Source organism: Medicago sativa, chromosome 4 (assembly GCF_051527215.1).
Source record: "Medicago sativa cultivar Bolivia chromosome 4, Bolivia_mono, whole genome shotgun sequence".
NCBI lineage: Eukaryota > Viridiplantae > Streptophyta > Magnoliopsida > Fabales > Fabaceae > Medicago > Medicago sativa.
In genome coordinates this window covers 58,144,046-58,162,853 of record NC_140752.1, presented here as the reverse complement: position 1 = coordinate 58,162,853, position 18,808 = coordinate 58,144,046, and the positions used below count along the sequence as shown (strand labels likewise).

The 18,808-nt window shown below is 33.0% G+C and overlaps 1 pseudogene; it reads left to right on the top strand.

Moving 5' to 3' along the window:
* The first annotated feature begins 9,105 nt into the window (after window positions 1–9,105).
* Window positions 9,106–10,848, top strand: LOC146930195 (F-box/kelch-repeat protein At3g06240-like; annotated as a pseudogene).
* Window positions 10,849–18,808: the final 7,960 nt, after the last annotated feature.

Here is an 18,808-nt window from a genome sequence, read left to right as displayed (position 1 = left end):
GCAATTTGGTATCTATGTGGGATTGGCGTGCCTTATTATGTTTGTGCAGAATATTTCTGCATACTGCAGATTTTGTTGTTTATAAACCTTTAATTTTATCTAGTAACTTTATTTTGTATTGGTTTTCTATGAATTTTAGAGTTGAAATATAGATGCTTAAGGCGTAAAATGTAGATGGTACCTCATCTTGTAATCGACTCTATTATTTCTATATTTTGCAATACAGATTACAGAATTATCATCTACAAGGAAGAACTAGCTGCATGTTAAATGAAATGATCAATCATAAAAGCGTAACCAAATTAAATATTCTTCTCCTTGTTTATCTATTTAGATACAAATATAAACAAGTACAATAAAACTAGCATAACCTGTATAAGTTTTCTTAATTTGAGGCTTGATGCTAGGAGCCAAATTGTCAAACAGTTTATCCGCAACAAAACCATATCGATTCGCAAACCAGTACCAAACTCCAACAAGAACATTGCTTTGAGAAATCAAAGCTTCAATGGAGACATCAGATTTGAACACGATGCCAAAGGAAAGGCTGGTCCTGAACACATGCACGCATGTACTGTTCTATTGATCGGTTTATAAAATTTTAATTTAATCATAATTAAATTATCAAAACACAAAAGTAAAAGTAGAATCCTTTAAAAAAAAAAGTAGAATTAGATCGTGTTTTAAATATTATTAAAGATTGTCCAGATTTCATTAATTGATTATTACAAATTCAATTCCATAATTAATCTACATAAAGGTTATGTTCAGTTTCTTCTTCTTCTTCTTTATCCTGACAAGTTTAGTGCCTAATAGACCAAAGGTATTTTCACTTTTTTGCAGAATGAAGTTTTATTTATCATAGTTTTTTCTAGAGCAATGTTCTAGCTCGTTAGACAAAAGGTAAGTTGTTTTATCATATATTCAATTCGAACAAGTTTCTTAACTTCATGCAAAATATATGATATGTCTTGGCAAAATTTATGGTGAACATTCAATCTTGATGCATAAATATTACAAACCCACACGTATAACAAAGCTAATAAAACAATAACTAAGTCTACTATAAATGATGTACGAGGTAGCTTTGCCAAAACCATAATTTGAATTCCTGAAAATATAAAACCTTACCCCTAAACATATATTCATTGAAATGAGTTCAATAATCGTATGCATTCTATATTTATTTTATGTTGGTTTGGCTACAGAGCCTTCAGTTACAACTGCAGTTCAACAATCACCAACATCAGTACTATTGCCATCTCTACCTTTATATAATAAAACATCTAATTCACATCATTCAGACCAAACTAATGGAAAAAGAAGGAAGAGACCACCACCATCTCCTCCATCACCGCCACCACATCTCATCATACCTCAATTTGATCGGTTTGTGTTTTCTCACACATGGCCCTCTACATTTTGCAAAATCCAAGATAATTGTATTCAGTGGCGGAGCCAGCAATTTTAGATTGTGGGGGCAAATATTCATATACTTGAATGTTAAAAATACTATTTTGAAGAAAAAAAATACATATTATTTAAGATTCTTCAAGTTAAAAGTAAAATAAACCCCTAATAAAAGAGAAATAATAATACTTTTATAAAATTACTCTTATCAAATAAATATTAATACATTTTTATAGATACAAAGTGAAAGTTATTGAATTGAGAATAATATCTAAAAAAAATAATGCAAATATTCGTGTACAATTAGAAAAAATAATTAAAATTGCATTGAAAATTAAAATGATAATTTAATTTGAAACAAAATTTTAGGCCAAATACATTATTTCATCCTTTAAGTTTGACAAAAATAACGGATTAGTCCTTTATTTTTTTTAAGTTTCAAATAAGTCCTTTAAGTTTTTTTAACTTTCAAAAATGTCCTTTAAGTTTTTAATTTAATGCACCTATTTGAAACTTAACGAACTTAAATGACTAACATGATATTTTGTCAAAACTTAAAGGACCAAAATGTGTAGTATTTGGCCAAAATTTTACTACAAATAAATCATTAATTGCTCAAAAGAAATGCAATCCACGTTGTGCAAGTCCATCACATCTATGGAAGTGAAATGGTCATAGTGGAGGCTTACAAGAACTATAGGATATTCAAGGATGGTTAATGAGAAGGTAGAAAGTGCATCCATTATATATAGTCTTGCTAAGGCTAGCCATCAAACAAAGGTGTTCATCCTATTGGTTGACAATGTTCACCATAACCTCATCAACAAAGACTTGCAATGGGGGCATGTAGTTGGCATATATATACCATTACATACTAACATGAATTAGTAGTGCAGGCACATGCCCACACAAGACTATAGGTGGCTCCGCCACTGATTGTATTGATAAAGTGCCACTGAAGTTTCTTATACATGGATTGTGGCCGGGTAACTCAAACGGCCCGGATGTGCGAGATTGTGACCCAAAACATACAATTGACACAAATGTTAATCAAGTAGGTTATATTTTAATCTATAACCTTATATTATTATTATTATTATCATTATTATTATTTGACCATGACCTTTACAAAAGTAATTTCAAAACTTTATTTTATTCTTTGTTGAGAAAATCGAAAGTTGAAGATAAAAAAAATAAAGGGTTTGAAAATAAAAAAAAATTCAAATCACATTATTATCAAAATTAATATGATGCCCAAGTTAAGGTACTTAAAAAAAAAATTAAACAGGGATTTGCAATCACTTGCTGAAACTCTTGATTAAATTTTTTACAAGTGTACCTTAACAATTTTTTTGCAAGTACCTTAACAATTTATGCGAGTGTGCTCTTTTGTGGCTGGGGAAGGAAAGCGACTCTTTTATTTTTAACCAGGAACTACCGATTAAATGTATTCTTTTTTCTATTCCCAACTCGACATTAGGAAGAATTCCAATAATTATGTATTCTTTTCGAGTAAGAAGTTGGAGTATTTTACAATTTTTAAATGATATGCTTTGATCATTAATTAATTATGTTTGAAGTCTCTCAATGATGTTATCTGTGTATGCATAATTGACAAACAGAATAAGAAGAATCTTATTATTATGAATGAAGTAAAAATGATTCTTATTGATTAATGATAGAGGTTACAATCATATATATACATAGAATGATAGAGTAGGATAGCTATGGTGATCTATCTATATAGAATAGAAACTGAAAACTAAGCTGTCCTAGATAACTTGCTGCGCAAGTTATCTTCTTTACTAGTATCATCCAATATCCCCCCACAAGATGGATGTTGGTAGATGTCTATCAAACCCATCTTGGACAAAAGAATACCAAAAGGTTGAGGCAAAAGGGATTTGGTGAAGAAATCTGCTAGTTGCTCCTTGGAGGAAACTGGCAGAAGTTTCAAGATGCCTGCATGAAGCTTCTCTCTAACAATGTGGCAATCAATGTCCAAATGCTTGGTTCTTTCATGGAATACAGGATTGGAAGCTATGTGAATAGCACTCTGATTGTCACAGAAAAGAACAGGAAGCTTAGGGCATTGAATGTGAAGATCTCTAAGCAAGTAAAGAAGCCATTGGAGTTCACATGTAGCTGAAGCAAGTGCCCTATATTCAGCCTCAGAAGAGGATCTGGAAACAGTTAACTGCTTCTTAGTTCTCCATGAAATTAAGGAGTTGCCTAGAAAGAAACATTGTCCACTAATAGATCTTCTGGTATCAAAACACCCTGCCTAATCAGCATCAGAAAAACCTTGCAACTGTAAGGATGAATTTCTGGGAAAGTGAAAACCTTTGCCAGGACATCCTTTGAGATACTTGAGTACCCTTAAAGCAGCTTGATGATGAATCTGAGTAGGTTTAGAAAGGAACTGACTCAGTTGCTGTGTAATGAAGGTAATGTCAGGCCTTGTGGTGTTAAGATAAAGTAACCTGCCAATCAGCCTTCTATAGGATGAAATGTCTTCATAAAGAGGTGAAGTATCAGCATGAAGTTTGATAGAAGGATCTGAGGGTGTGGAAACAGGTTTGGAGTCAATAAAGCCTGAATCAGATAGTAAATCTAGGCAATACTTTCGTTGGCATAGAGAAATACCCTTGTGAGAATGGGCAACCTCAAGACCAAGAAAATATTTAAGTTGACCTAAATTTTTAATCTTGAAGGATGCATGCAGAATGGATTTGATGTGATCAAATTCTGATAATGAATCACCAGCCAATATAATATCATCCACATAGACAAGTAAAAGAGTGAAGGATGAATCAGTTTGTTTAATGAACAAAGAGTGGTCAGAAGCAGCTTGAATGAAGTGATGTTGCAGCAAAATGGATGTCAACTTCTCATACCATTTTCTGCTTGCCTGTTTGAGACCATACAATGATTTCAGCAACTTACAAACTTGATTTGGCTTGGGGGATGAAACACCAGGAGGAAGAGTCATGTAAACATCTTCCTGCAGATCTCCATGTAGAAAAGCATTGTTCACATCCAACTGATGTATGTTCCAATGCTTTATAGATGCTAAGGCAAGAACCAATCTGACAGTTGTCATTTTGGCCACTGGAGAGTATGTGTCAAAAAAATCAAGGCCTTCAATCTGATTGTAACCCTTGGCTACCAATCTAGCCTTATATCTTTCAATTGTTCCATCTGCATTGTGTTTCACTTTATAAATCCATCTGCATCCAATTGGTTTTACATGATCTGGCAAATCAACAATTTTCCATGTACCAGTTGACTCAAGAGCAGAAATATCAGCTTGCATAGCTTGTCTCCAACACTCAAATTTGGTTGCCTCAGTATAGGTTTTAGGTTCAGGGTTGGAATGTAAAGAAAGAACATAAGAAGAATGATAGTTAGACAGTTTATTATGAGAAATATAATTGGAAATAGGATATGCAGAAGTATGAAAACTATTGCAGACATAGTCTTGAAGATAGGATGGAGTAGTAATTTGTCTGGAGGAATGTCTAAGAGGAACAGGTAAGGGAGGAGAGGGAGGAGGACTAGGGTTTAATGACTCAATAGGAGGGTCATCAATGATGATAGGGGGATGAACAAAAGGTTCATCAATGTTGGAAGGAGATGGTGATGATGAAACAGAAGGAAAATACTCCCAATTAGAAGTAATGGATTCTGAGGTGGTGGGATAAGGTAAAATATGTTCATGAAAGATGACATGTCTGGATACAAATATGTCTCTAGTGTGCATGTCTAAAAGATTGAAGCCTTTGTATCCTGATTGGTATCCTAGAAAGACAGATTTTCTGGATCTGGATTGGAGCTTGGTTCTATGAGCTTGCAATGATGAAGCATAACACAAACAACCAAACACCTTAAAGGAAGTAACATCTGGGAGTTTGTTATATAAAACCTGAAAGGGTGATTGATTTTTGAGGACAGGAGTGGTAATCTTATTGATAAGAAATACAACATGCAAAATAGCATAGGACCAATATGATGAAGGTAATTTGGATTGAAAAAGAAGTGCCCTGCCAACATTAAGAATATGTTGATGTTTTCTTTCTACTCTAGCATTTTGTTAGGGAGTCTCAACACATGATTTTTGGTGTATTATACCATGAGATGCATAGAAAGTAGAAAGCATGAACTCAGGACCATTGTCAGACCTAACAACTTTAGGAGTGACATGAAATTGATTTTGAATCATAGTAATGAAAGACTGGACATGATGAGCTACTTCAGCTTTGGATTTAAGTAAAATGACCCATAAAAACCTACTATGATCATCAACAATAGTTAAGAAAAATTTGTGACCATGTATGGAGGAAACAGATAAGGGTCCCCATATATCAAGGTGAAGTAGTTCAAAATTGCAAGATGCATGAGATAAACTGGTATTGAAAGGTATATGTTTTTGTTTAGCAAAGTGACAAATGTCACAAGTAGCTTTATTATCATTGGTAATCATAGGATACAAAGATGACATTTTATTCAATCTTTGATGGGATAAATGTCCCAATCTAAAGTGCCATAAGGCTTGAACAGGAATGGAAATACTTGAATTACAAGTAACAGAAGAAATTGAAGTACAAGGTACATTTATTTTGCTAGAAACTGAATCAAAAGAAGCTAAACTGGAAACATGAAACTTGTATAGTCCATCTTGTTGACTAGCCAAACCAATCATCTTCAATGATTTCATGTCCTGTATAAGACATTGATTATCAGAGAAATGAAAAACACAAGATAAACTTTGACACACTTTAGCAACAGACATGAGATTCAGTTTGAATGTGGGAGAATAAAGCACATTGGTCAAGTAAAATTGAGGGCTGAAGACAATAGTACCAGCTTGATTAAGAACAACAGAAGAACCATTAGGTAAATTGACATAAACAGGTGGAATGGAATGTATAGAAGTAAACAAAGATAAAGTAGTGCATATATGTTCATTTGCACCAGAGTCAAGAATCCAAAAAGAATTGGAAACTGAAGAGCATGAGTTAACAATGGGTATACCTGCAGATGAAGAAGAAGCAGAATAACCAGAAGTGATATTGGGAGAAACACTTATATGGTTAGTAGTGGGGCCAGGTGAAGGGTTAGGAACTGAGGAAACCAAATTTGCTTGTTGAAGAAGCAACACAAGTTGATCAATCTTCTCCTGAGCCAAACCAATACTACCAGATACATTGCTTGCATCAGAAGATTCAGCTGAAGAAGCATTAGCTTGAGAATTCATAGAAGTCTGAGAATTCATGTTGACTTGTGGATTAGGTTTGTTAGGAAAACCATGCTTCAGATAGCAATACTCAATGGTATGATTATACCTATTGCAGAAACTGCAATATCTGCCAGAAGATTTGTTAGAAGATCCCCTTCCACGCCCTTGAGGTCTTCTAGTATCTGAAGCATTCACAAGTACAGAGCCTTCTTCTAGAGAAGGAAGAGAAGGAGTATATACATTGTTACTCTCCTCCTGAACAACAAGAGAAAATACCTTGTTCAATGAAGGTAAAGGATCAAGTAAAAGCACTTGAGTTTTCACAACTGAAAACTGATCATTGAGACCAGTTAGAAACTGAATTATTTGATCTTCAATCCTATATTCCTTGTTAACTCTCATAGCAGCACATCTGCACTGAAGAGGACAAGTACAAGTTGGAATTGGACGGTGAGAATGAAGTTCTTCCCATAGTGCATTCAATTCAGTGAAATATTCCAACACAGATTTGGAACCTTGCTTAAGATTGTTAATGGAGGAACGTAAATTTGCAATGCTAATACGATCAACCTTGGAAAATCTCTCCTTGAGATCTTGCCAAACATCAAAAGCAGTGTTGTGAAAGACAACTGTTTGTGCAATTGAATGAGAGAGTGAAGCAATGAGCCAAGATTGCACTAGGTGATTACACCTTTCCCAAGCATTTTTGTTAAGATCATCATCATCAGGAACAGGAAGAGAGCCATTGATGAATGGAAGTTTGTTCTTCGCGCCAAGAGCACGTTGCATTGATCTACTCCATGCGAGGTAATTGGAACCATTGAACTTTGGAGAAATCACCATAGAATGTGGACCTTCGCTAGGGTGAACATAGAAAGGAGATTCAGTATCTTGATTGGATTGCTGAGAACGAACCATAGTGAATAAATCAGAAATGAACCAAAAACAGAGGATTGAAGAACAACGAAGAAACCAGTTCACAGAAATGGTGAAGCAAGAAAAGAAGAATCTCAACAAGAAATTGAGATCAAAGAACAAGAATAATCGGTGAAACAAAGAAGATTCACGCGAAAAGGGATGAAAAAAACAGAGAAGAACGAAGCTTGAGCTTCAAGCTTCCATGGCGGAAACGGTTAGAAAAGAGAAACGGATTGTAACTAACTTCTCTCTCTTGAGAGAGTCTCGTGATACCATATTATGAATGAAGTAAAAATGATTCTTATTGATTAATGATAGAGGTTACAATCATATATATACATAGAATGATAGAGTAGGATAGCTATGGTGATCTATCTATATAGAATAGAAACTGAAAACTAAGCTGTCCTAGATAACTTGCTGCGCAAGTTATCTTCTTTACTAGTATCATCCAATACTTATCTTCAATTTCCTGTTGTATATCCTTGCAGAAGCTGATATTGAAGATATTGTAGGATTGATTTGCAATCTGAGATAGTCGTGCGAAACAGACTTGCTAGGACTGTTTTTAAACTATTTACATAATGTAAGGGTGAAACAAAATTATTATTTTTTGTAATGGTAAAAGCAAATTTGTTTAACTAATATAGTCCAACATAGCAGCCACAATAATTTTCGCAATACAATATTGATCTTTTATGGGTTAGTTACAATAAAAACTGTTTTTTTTTAATTTTACAGATCTTATTTTCAATTTAAATAGATAATTGCTCCTCTTCTCCTTCGTGCGACATAACTTGTCAAACCCACCGTTAACTTTTGTCCACTGCATCCTCCTCGCCGCCGTCGACCACCGTTATGGCATAGGCCACCGTCATCATAATTAAGGTTTTTTTTCTTCAAATCAAGCCAACAAATATTTGCAAGCCAAAATTCACAAGCCTCTTCAATATTATCAGGGGCAGCATGTAAGCTGTCTTGGCCAAATCCTCATTTACAAATGTCGGCCAAACAAGTGCTATGCATTTCTAATTTAATATCTTGCGGTGGCTTAGAAGCTAACCATTTGAAATTGCATGTATCAAATTCTAATTTTTTTTTTTTATAATATCTTGTGTGCGTGTGCGTGTGCGTGTGCGTGAAAATCTCCTCATGAGTCACTACCAAAAAAAAAAAATCCTCATGAGTTTAGCTCAGTTGATAGGAACAATGCATAATATATGATCCCAAGTATCAAATTAAAACTTTATATTTAATTTATGTGTTATTAAAAAATTCGTTTTTCTTTTTAAATTCTTATATATTCTAAACATTTCAAAAAAAAAAAAAAAACACACAATTAAAAATATAAAAGGTTGACTTAAAAATAAGGATCAAAGATGTGGGTGGAAAACCCTTTAAGAATTAAAAGTCGACTTTTTTTAGAATGACTAAAATAAAAAATTGAAATTTTTTTTAGACAAAAAAAAAATATTTATATTTAACCAGAAATTTAACTTATTTTTAGAATGACTAAAATAAAAAAATGAAATATTTATTGGATAAAAACATATATTTAACCAGAAATTTAAAGTATCTTCTAAAGTTTCTTTTTTAGAAAAAGCCTAATACTTTAATTAAATTTTCATTGCAAAAATATTTCCATCATTATATGATTTATATCCCTATACCGGTACTAGTAAATGAAAACAATAGAACGTCAAAAAAAAAAAAAAATGAAAACAATAGAAATAAACAAAAAGATCAGTGGAGGCAAACGTGACAGGTAGGTAGCAAGAAGTCAGTTTGATATTCACGGAAGTTGTTACAATCTTTGATTTCATTCTTTCAAGAAAAAAAACCTTTGATTTCTTAAACAATCTTTGATATCACAATCTCTTGTTGAGATGGCCGAATCTTTAATTGAAGAAAAGGTAATTAGGAATCACATTCCTTATGATATTTCATTCTCTATTCTGTCAAAACTTCCTTTAAAATCATTGAAGCGATTCGAATGTGTATGCAAACCATGGTCTCTCTTATCTGAAGACTCTCATTTCATGAACGAGTTCCGCACTAACCTCATATCTAAATCTCACTCTTACTACAATGATACATCTCTCATCTTATATCAGGTTATCGATTCTCATGATTCTCTTCATTGCTCTTTCTATTCACTTTCTGGTGAGAGGTTTGAGAATAGAGTCAAATTAGACTTACCAAATCCATTTCAAGAGGAAAACCCTTTCTTTAATTTTGTTGGTTGTGATATTATTACCGGAACTCTTTGCCTCAAAAAACAAAAAACACTTGTATTGTGGAACCCAACTACCAATGAATTTAAGGTCCTTCCTCCTAGTCCAGCTGAGTCGATACCACCTTATCGAGAGGCTTCGACTTTATTTCATGGATTTGGTTATGACCATATTCAAGATGACGTTAAGATTATTAGGTATGTGCATTTTTGTTGAATAAATGGTCGAGGTGTTCGACTTCTCAACGTGCGACGGGAAGATGTGCCATGGAATGAAATATCCTATGAACCTTTATGGGAGATTTATAGCGTAAGATGTAACTCTTGGAGGAAACTTGATTTCAAGATGCCTAAATGTTGGACTGATAGTTCAAATGAGCGATTGTACTTGAATGGAATATGTCATTGGTGGCATGTGACTGAAGATCGGGATGAACATTTTTTGGTGTCATTTGACTTTAGCAATGAGATGTTTTTTACAACAGAGATACCCTTAGACATACCTTCAGACATAGATACCAATTTGAGTTTTAGATTAACAAAGAGACATTTGGTGGTGTTTAATGGATCCATTGCTTCGATCTCATGGTATTTAGATACAACTACTTTTCACATATCAATTTTAGGTGAACTCGGCGTGAAGGAATCGTGGACCAAACTCTTTGTTGTTGGACCATTGCTCTACATTGAGCGTCTTATTGGAGTGGGGAAGAACGGTGATATTTTCCTAAAACAAAAAGATGGTCAGCTAGTCTGTTTTGATTTACATACCCAGAAGACTGAAAAACTTGGTGTTATGGGAGCGCATTTTTATATTGCAATTTACAAGAAAAGCCTTGTTTCGATTGGAGGAATAAATCAGTAATTGTATTTTCATGTTTTTACCTTAGAAATTTATGATTGTGTTTAGTAGGATTTTACATTTGTCTATCACCCTGATCATAAATATTATCAAAGACATGAGAAGTAAATAATGTATTTGATAATGATGAATAATGTTGTATTATTATCAATTTCATAGTAGTATTGAAATTCAATTCTCTTTCTATTTTCAAACTGATTATTATGCTTTTATGGTTGACCATTTCATTAATTGCAGATCATTCTGATCAGGCATGCTGCAATTCCTGTTCTTTTTTAAGCCCTCTAAATTTATTAATGACAAAGTTCAATTTTCCATTTTCCTTTCCAAAGTGCTGTTACTGTCCTTGGTTTAGGGAAAAGGAGAGATTCAATCAAATCATTAACTTATGATCATAGTTACGATACAAGTTAATCAGATTCAACATCCTGTAGTGATATTGATGACTGATTCTGAACCAGATTCAACATATTCGGATTGAGCGTTTTTCTGATGCTGAATCGTTTTGTTTGATGTCCATAGTAGGGTAAGCTCCTCTTTACACCGTGGTTGATCATATCTATAATGCAATTGTCTTACATGCCAGGGAGACGCAATGTTGAGACTCTGAAAACATGGATTAAGTACTGCTTTATTTTGAACCTCTTACCGACTCGTTCATATTGTTGTAGATGCCAGGGAAAGCTCTCCATTGCATTCGTGTTTTGAACTGGGCCTATTTGTTCTGCATTGTGACTGTTGCTTTTAGGTCTTTTGGTTGTTATGCTGTGATATTGCTATCTTTGGATGACAAAATTATGCATTACGTGTAGAAATAAGGCATGCTTTTGCTGGTATCAGAGACTTATAGATCTGCCTTTATTTTTCTGTAGAAACATGTTGTGTAGGTGTGTGCCGTCTAATTGAAATGCTTCAAAATTTGAAACTAATACTACTTATTTTCTTATATCTCACAAGTGTAATCAAAACAAAATCTTATGAGAAGGTTGAAAAATAAAGAGAAACAAGTTCTTCTTAATTTTCCCCACTTCAGTGAAGTGCATCAATGTGTGATCTCTTTCTTATTCTGCATTGTTATATGGTCCAACTAGAGAAGCTGTGATAAGCTCATTGTCTGCTCAAGTGTTTATTAACTTCTTACTCAAAAGTCAGAACCTGCTTTTTTCTGAGTTATCTTGACCGTTCGCAAGCGTATAAATCTTAGGTGGGTGGGTGTATGACTGTGTATCCTTGTTATTTTTTCTTAGACAACCATATGCAAAACTCTATGGGATAAAAACATAGAACCAATGTAACAAATATAGTTTGTGCGTTGACCAATTTCTTTGCATTGACTTAACATCAAGAATTTTTTCAATGTATCTATATATATTTAGATTAATAGAATTCCCAATATTTCAATACATGAAGAAATCTCTCAACTGTTCATCATATTATGTGCTAGGTTTATGGTTTCTGTGATTGTTTATTCAAGAGTATGGAGGAGTCAATTCTGAAAATCCTTAACACTAAATCAAGAGGATATATATATGCATTAAACCAGTGGCTTGAGATCCCTTTGAACTGTTTGAGGATACTAAGCCTGGAGTCGAAATTTATTTATTTCAACAGTGCAGAATAAGGATTGTCTGAACCTGGAGGCTTGCATAGGAAGTTCTATTTTTGTCAGAAATTGCTTCCGCGGGTTTTCAATCAGAAGATTGTTTGTCCTAATTGCTGAGCTTGTTCTTTGTCGCGGATACACACCAGTTTCTGATCAAAGTGAAGGGTTGTGTTCGTTTTTGACCTTAATGTACCAAGCTGTTGCAGATTGTATTGTCATTGTGGTTCCAGACCCGGTTATAGTTTCGATTTGTTTTTGGAGTAGTTTTTTATTGGAGGCAGAAAGCTTTAGCTGAAACCTGTCATATAACGCAATCTACGCAGAGTCTAAGATACTAATTTTAATCTTAACAAGTACAACCATCTTTAATTCGCCAATAGAATGACTAAATTGGTGCCATCCACGACTTGCTAATTTACTCTTCATGTTTTTAGATTGAAGCAAGTTAGCGCCCCCCATATATTTTTAGGTGGAAATAAACCTTTCCCACATTTCGCTCCATCTTCTAGTACCATAATATTTTGTTCTATAAGCATTGTGTTAATGTAAATTTATTATGAACTATTAATCAAAGGGAAATGCTAACTGGTGCCCCCGGGGCACTGGTTAAGGATATGAAAAAGAAAATTATATAGTATTTAATGCATTGAAATTGTGTAATTAATTTATAATAAAGTCAAAAACAGTTTCCTTTTATGGTAATAATTCCCTTTTATGGTATGCTTAACCAGTGCCCCAGGGGCACCGGTTAGCAGGACCCTTAATCAAATAATAAAATGTTTTCTCCTTCAAAGAAAAATAATAAAATGTTTTCAATTATTGATAATTTGTATTATGTGTATTTAAAATTATGTTATTTTTCTCATTTCATTTATGTCATTTTAATAATGTATACTACTCCTCTAAAAAGCTGATTGAAAATCTGGTTAAATACCTATGAGATTATATAATTAAAAAACAAGTCTAGTTAGTTGTTAGGATTAGTTTTTCCTCTCTTTTTCCTTTTCACTGCTTCTTTTTATGCATGTTTATTAGTTTAGCTTGCTGTTGGTTTTTTGTTGTTCTTGTACAAATTTTCGCCAATTTTGAGTTTGATTTTAATTTATTATGTATTGTTCGTTATGATTTATAAGATCAATGCACATTGCATTTTCTATTCATCGATCGGTTTGTATAAACCAAAAAATGTCATTGGAACATAGCACTTGAATTTACATGCACAAAATGATGAAGTTGTTTCAAGTTCCATTTTGACATTCCGACTTAATTAAATCATGTCTATAATTATGACAGCAACTTCCATTTTGTTGGTTGAAGGAACCAACATTGATTGAACTTATTTCTAGGCAACCTCACTCACACTACTACATTTAACAGCTTCAGTAACATTTTTCATGTAACATTTGGAAAAAACATTGCCCGGTCATTTTTCACTTATATTCATTCCTCTATGTTCCCTCATTTTCTATTCATCGATCATTTTGTACCTATTTCTATGATTTGTTACTTTTGGAATCAATATTTTTTTTTAAAAAATTGTGTTAATCTCTATGTTTATTGCTAATGAAATCTCTTCAATCATGTCATAACTATACTCAGGTGTTCAGCTCAAGTCATGGTGTGCTCTGATGAAGAACATGATCGATTAAGCAATCTCTCAGACGATTTGATTCATCATATTTTGTCTTTCCTATCAACAAAAGAGTGTTATAGAACATGTGTTCTATCCACAAGATGGGAGTTGATCTGCACCAAGATTCTCAACCTTCACTTTCAATTACTAGAGATTTCAGACCCTGTGATGTCCAAAGAAAGCAAATTTGTAAATGTTGCTCTCCTAAGACGCACCGAAAATATAAGAAAACTAAGTCTTGATAGTGAGAATGGCTGCCAACTATGTAACGCCCTCCTTTTATTTAATTATTTTAATTAGTTTTAGAATATATTTATATGATTGGTATGATTTACATGATTTATGTGATATTTTGTTATGTTATATGTTGATATTTACTAGCATAATATAATTGTTATTTGGTGTAGAAATATATTTGTTATTTGTTATAGATATATTTGTTATTTGGTGTAGAAATATATTTGTTATTTGTTATAGATATATTTGTTATTTGGTGTAGAAATATATTTGTTATATGTTAGAGATATATTTGTTATTGGTGTATTATTATTATTTAGTGGGGGAGAGATATATTTAATTTAGAAATAAATAAGATTATGAGGAATATAGTAGTTTTGAGGTGTAAGCGAAATAAGAAGGGGGTTAGAATAGAAAGAAGAATAAGTTGTTGGGCCAAAATAGATTTAGGAAGAGCGTTTAGTATTATAAATAGAGAAGCTTAGGTTAGAAAGAGTTTACCGGAAACCGCTTTTTGAAAAAGAGGAGAACAAGAAAGAAGAGAAGAGAAGAGAAGAGGAAAGAAGAACGCTGCTGCTGATTCAGAAATTAATCTAAGGTGAGGGTGAGACTATCTTGCATTAATATTAAGTTGTTAAATCATTAGATTGCATCTAACAAGTTGGGGAAAGTTTGTGAGAATTTGAGAATTAGGGTTTTGAGAGAGATTTGATGATTAGATGATGAAAACTTGTTGAATTGATGTAGAAATTGTATACAGTCCTTAGATAACCCATAGGATGATTATTGGATGTAGTCATGAGGTTAAAACCATGAAATTGGATGAGATGTTGGTGAGTTTAAGAATTAGGGTTTAATAATTGTAATAGGTTGTTAATAGATTTGAGAACCCTTTGAATTTACATACAGTAAGTTGATGAATAATTAGTGTTCTAATGATAGGGCAATCATAGAGTAATGATTAGGATCAAGTTTGGAGAGTATTGGATCGAATAAGAAGTGGAAAAGATTTTCCCAAAGCGAAATCGCAGCTGAACTGCGATTTTGCTGTCAATGTGCAAAACGCGTTTTTATTGTCTCAGTTTGACAAGTTTAAGTTCCGAACTGGGTTTAGGTGTAAACACAAAAGTTGTAGGTATGGGTGTTAGCTTTCTAATGCCGTTGGTCTCACGTCAATAGGATTTATAGAGCTTGAGTTATGGTCAAATTACTGCATGTAGGTCACAGTGAATTTTTATGGACTTTCAGCACAACTTTTCCGAATTTAAAATAAAAACTGGTATTGATCGGTACAGAATTGGTCTTAGGCGTAAACATGAAAGTTTTAGATAATTTTGTTAGCTTTCTAGTGGCTTTGGTTTGACGTGAAAATTATGTTTGGTCTTTGAGTTATGATTAAAATACTACAGGGAGGTCTTAGCAAAATTGTACGGTGACAGCATTCTCTGTTTCATGTTTTTGCGTTTTGTTCATATGTTTCTGTTTTGAATTGATCTTTGTTCTAAACATGAAAGTTGTTGATATTTGTGATATCTTTCCAGTAGCTTTGGTTTGACATGAAAATATGTTGTGGATAATTTATTATGTTTTTACAAAGATACATAGTGAATTATTGTCGATGTTTAAATACGATGTTATATGAAGTTGTTTATGATTGATGAATATGATGTTTTAAGATGTTGTTTATTATCATTTGATATTGTTATATTATGATATGACATGAATTATTTATGTGATCCATATGTTGTCAAGATGTTAAGATGTTAAGACGTTAAGATGATAAGAGTTGTTAAGTCGTCGAGTCGTTATGAAGTCATCAAGTTGTTAAGATGTTATGTTGTCAAGATATCAAGATGTTAGGATGTCATAGATGTTCATAAAGTTTCTAAGACGTAAGATGTTGAGTCCATGCATACTCATTTAAAGATGAGGGCTCATGCCCTGGAGCTTTTGCTCAACCACGACGATGGAGCTTTTGCTCAACCACGACGATGGAGCTTTTTGCTCAACCACGACGATGGAGCTTTTGCTCAACCACGACGATGAGGGCTTATGCCCTAGGAGTATATTTATGCTCAACCACGATGATGAGGGCTTATGCCCTAAAATGGTACCACATGCATTTGCATTTTCATGATGATCAAAGATGGTTTAAGACGTTAAGAGTTGCATAGTCGAGTCTAGATGCATTGTCAGGTCAAGTTGTTAAGATGTCAAGTTATCGAGATGTTAAGATGTTAAGATGTCAAGTTGATGAGCTATTAATGAAGTGCTTTATGAATGATTATGATGCTTAAGATGATGAATGATTATGATGTGTATGATGATTGATTACGAAGTTGCTTATGATGATTGATTATGAAGTTGTTTATGATAAGATGCTATGTGATTTATGGTATGATGCTATGTGATTTATGATATGATGCTACATGTTTACTAATGATGATATGTGATGATGTATGTGATATTATTGATAATATAAGATGAAGTATATGACTAATATAGGAAGAATAGTGACACTAGTTAAGAAAGTTTAAGTTGTTAGATATGATTAATGAATTATAAGATGTTTAAGTTGTTGAATGTACTTTATATGATTTATATGCTTTATATTATTGTTTGAGAAATCTCACCCCTCTGCTTGGAAATGTTGCTCTTCGTATGGGTAACTTGCAGGTAATCAAGATTAGAGGCGTCGTGAGTGGACTCCTCACATGTGTGTCTAGGTGCTCTGATACGTAACGGGATGGGACTTGACTTTACTTTCTGTTCCTTACGTATTACTTTATGAATCTTTCAAGAATTGATGTTGAACTAAGTTTTATGAAATTTTATATTGAAGCCCTTGTGCCAAAGATTATTTAAGTTGTCAAACTATTCCGCTGCGAAGTTTTAAAGATTATGTTGTTATATTTTTGAAAAATAAATTGTTATTTATTCCGTTTATAAATTTTTAAGAAGTGTAGCATTCCGTTTAAGGTTGAATTACTCTGATTTTTAATTATGAAATTTTTACGTTGGGAAAACGGGGTGTTACAATTGGTATCAGAGCAGGTCCGTCCGTCCGGCCAAGTAGAAGAGTCGTTGTGTAGTGTCGTCATGTTTTCTAGTTAGTAGTTATGTTTTATTATGTGATTATGTTTAACTGACTAACATTGATGTGGTTTTGTGTTTTGTTTGAAGAAACAATAATTAAATTTATTTTCTCTTGTGCTTGAATTTCGAGGACGAAATTCTTTTAAGTTGGGGAGAGTTGTAACGCCCTCCTTTTATTTAATTATTTTAATTAGTTTTAGAATATATTTATATGATTGGTATGATTTACATGATTTATGTGATATTTTGTTATGTTATATGTTGATATTTACTAGCATAATATAATTGTTATTTGGTGTAGAAATATATTTGTTATTTGTTATAGATATATTTGTTATTTGGTGTAGAAATATATTTGTTATTTGTTATAGATATATTTGTTATTTGGTGTAGAAATATATTTGTTATATGTTAGAGATATATTTGTTATTGGTGTATTATTATTATTTAGTGGGGGAGAGATATATTTAATTTAGAAATAAATAAGATTATGAGGAATATAGTAGTTTTGAGGTGTAAGCGAAATAAGAAGGGGGTTAGAATAGAAAGAAGAATAAGTTGTTGGGCCAAAATAGATTTAGGAAGAGCGTTTAGTATTATAAATAGAGAAGCTTAGGTTAGAAAGAGTTTACCGGAAACCGCTTTTTGAAAAAGAGGAGAACAAGAAAGAAGAGAAGAGAAGAGAAGAGGAAAGAAGAACGCTGCTGCTGATTCAGAAATTAATCTAAGGTGAGGGTGAGACTATCTTGCATTAATATTAAGTTGTTAAATCATTAGATTGCATCTAACAAGTTGGGGAAAGTTTGTGAGAATTTGAGAATTAGGGTTTTGAGAGAGATTTGATGATTAGATGATGAAAACTTGTTGAATTGATGTAGAAATTGTATACAGTCCTTAGATAACCCATAGGATGATTATTGGATGTAGTCATGAGGTTAAAACCATGAAATTGGATGAGATGTTGGTGAGTTTAAGAATTAGGGTTTAATAATTGTAATAGGTTGTTAATAGATTTGAGAACCCTTTGAATTTACATACAGTAAGTTGATGAATAATTAGTGTTCTAATGATAGGGCAATCATAGAGTAATGATTAGGATCAAGTTTGGAGAGTATTGGATCGAATAAGAAGTGGAAAAGATTTTCCCAAAGCGAAATCGCAGCTGAACTGCGATTTTGCTGTCAATGTGCAAAACGCGTTTTTATTGTCTCAGTTTGACAAGTTTAAGTTCCGAACTGGGTTTAGGTGTAAACACAAAAGTTGTAGGTATGGGTGTTAGCTTTCTAATGCCGTTGGTCTCACGTCAATAGGATTTATAGAGCTTGAGTTATGGTCAAATTACTGCATGTAGGTCACAGTGAATTTTTATGGACTTTCAGCACAACTTTTCCGAATTTAAAATAAAAACTGGTATTGATCGGTACAGAATTGGTCTTAGGCGTAAACATGAAAGTTTTAGATAATTTTGTTAGCTTTCTAGTGGCTTTGGTTTGACGTGAAAATTATGTTTGGTCTTTGAGTTATGATTAAAATACTACAGGGAGGTCTTAGCAAAATTGTACGGTGACAGCATTCTC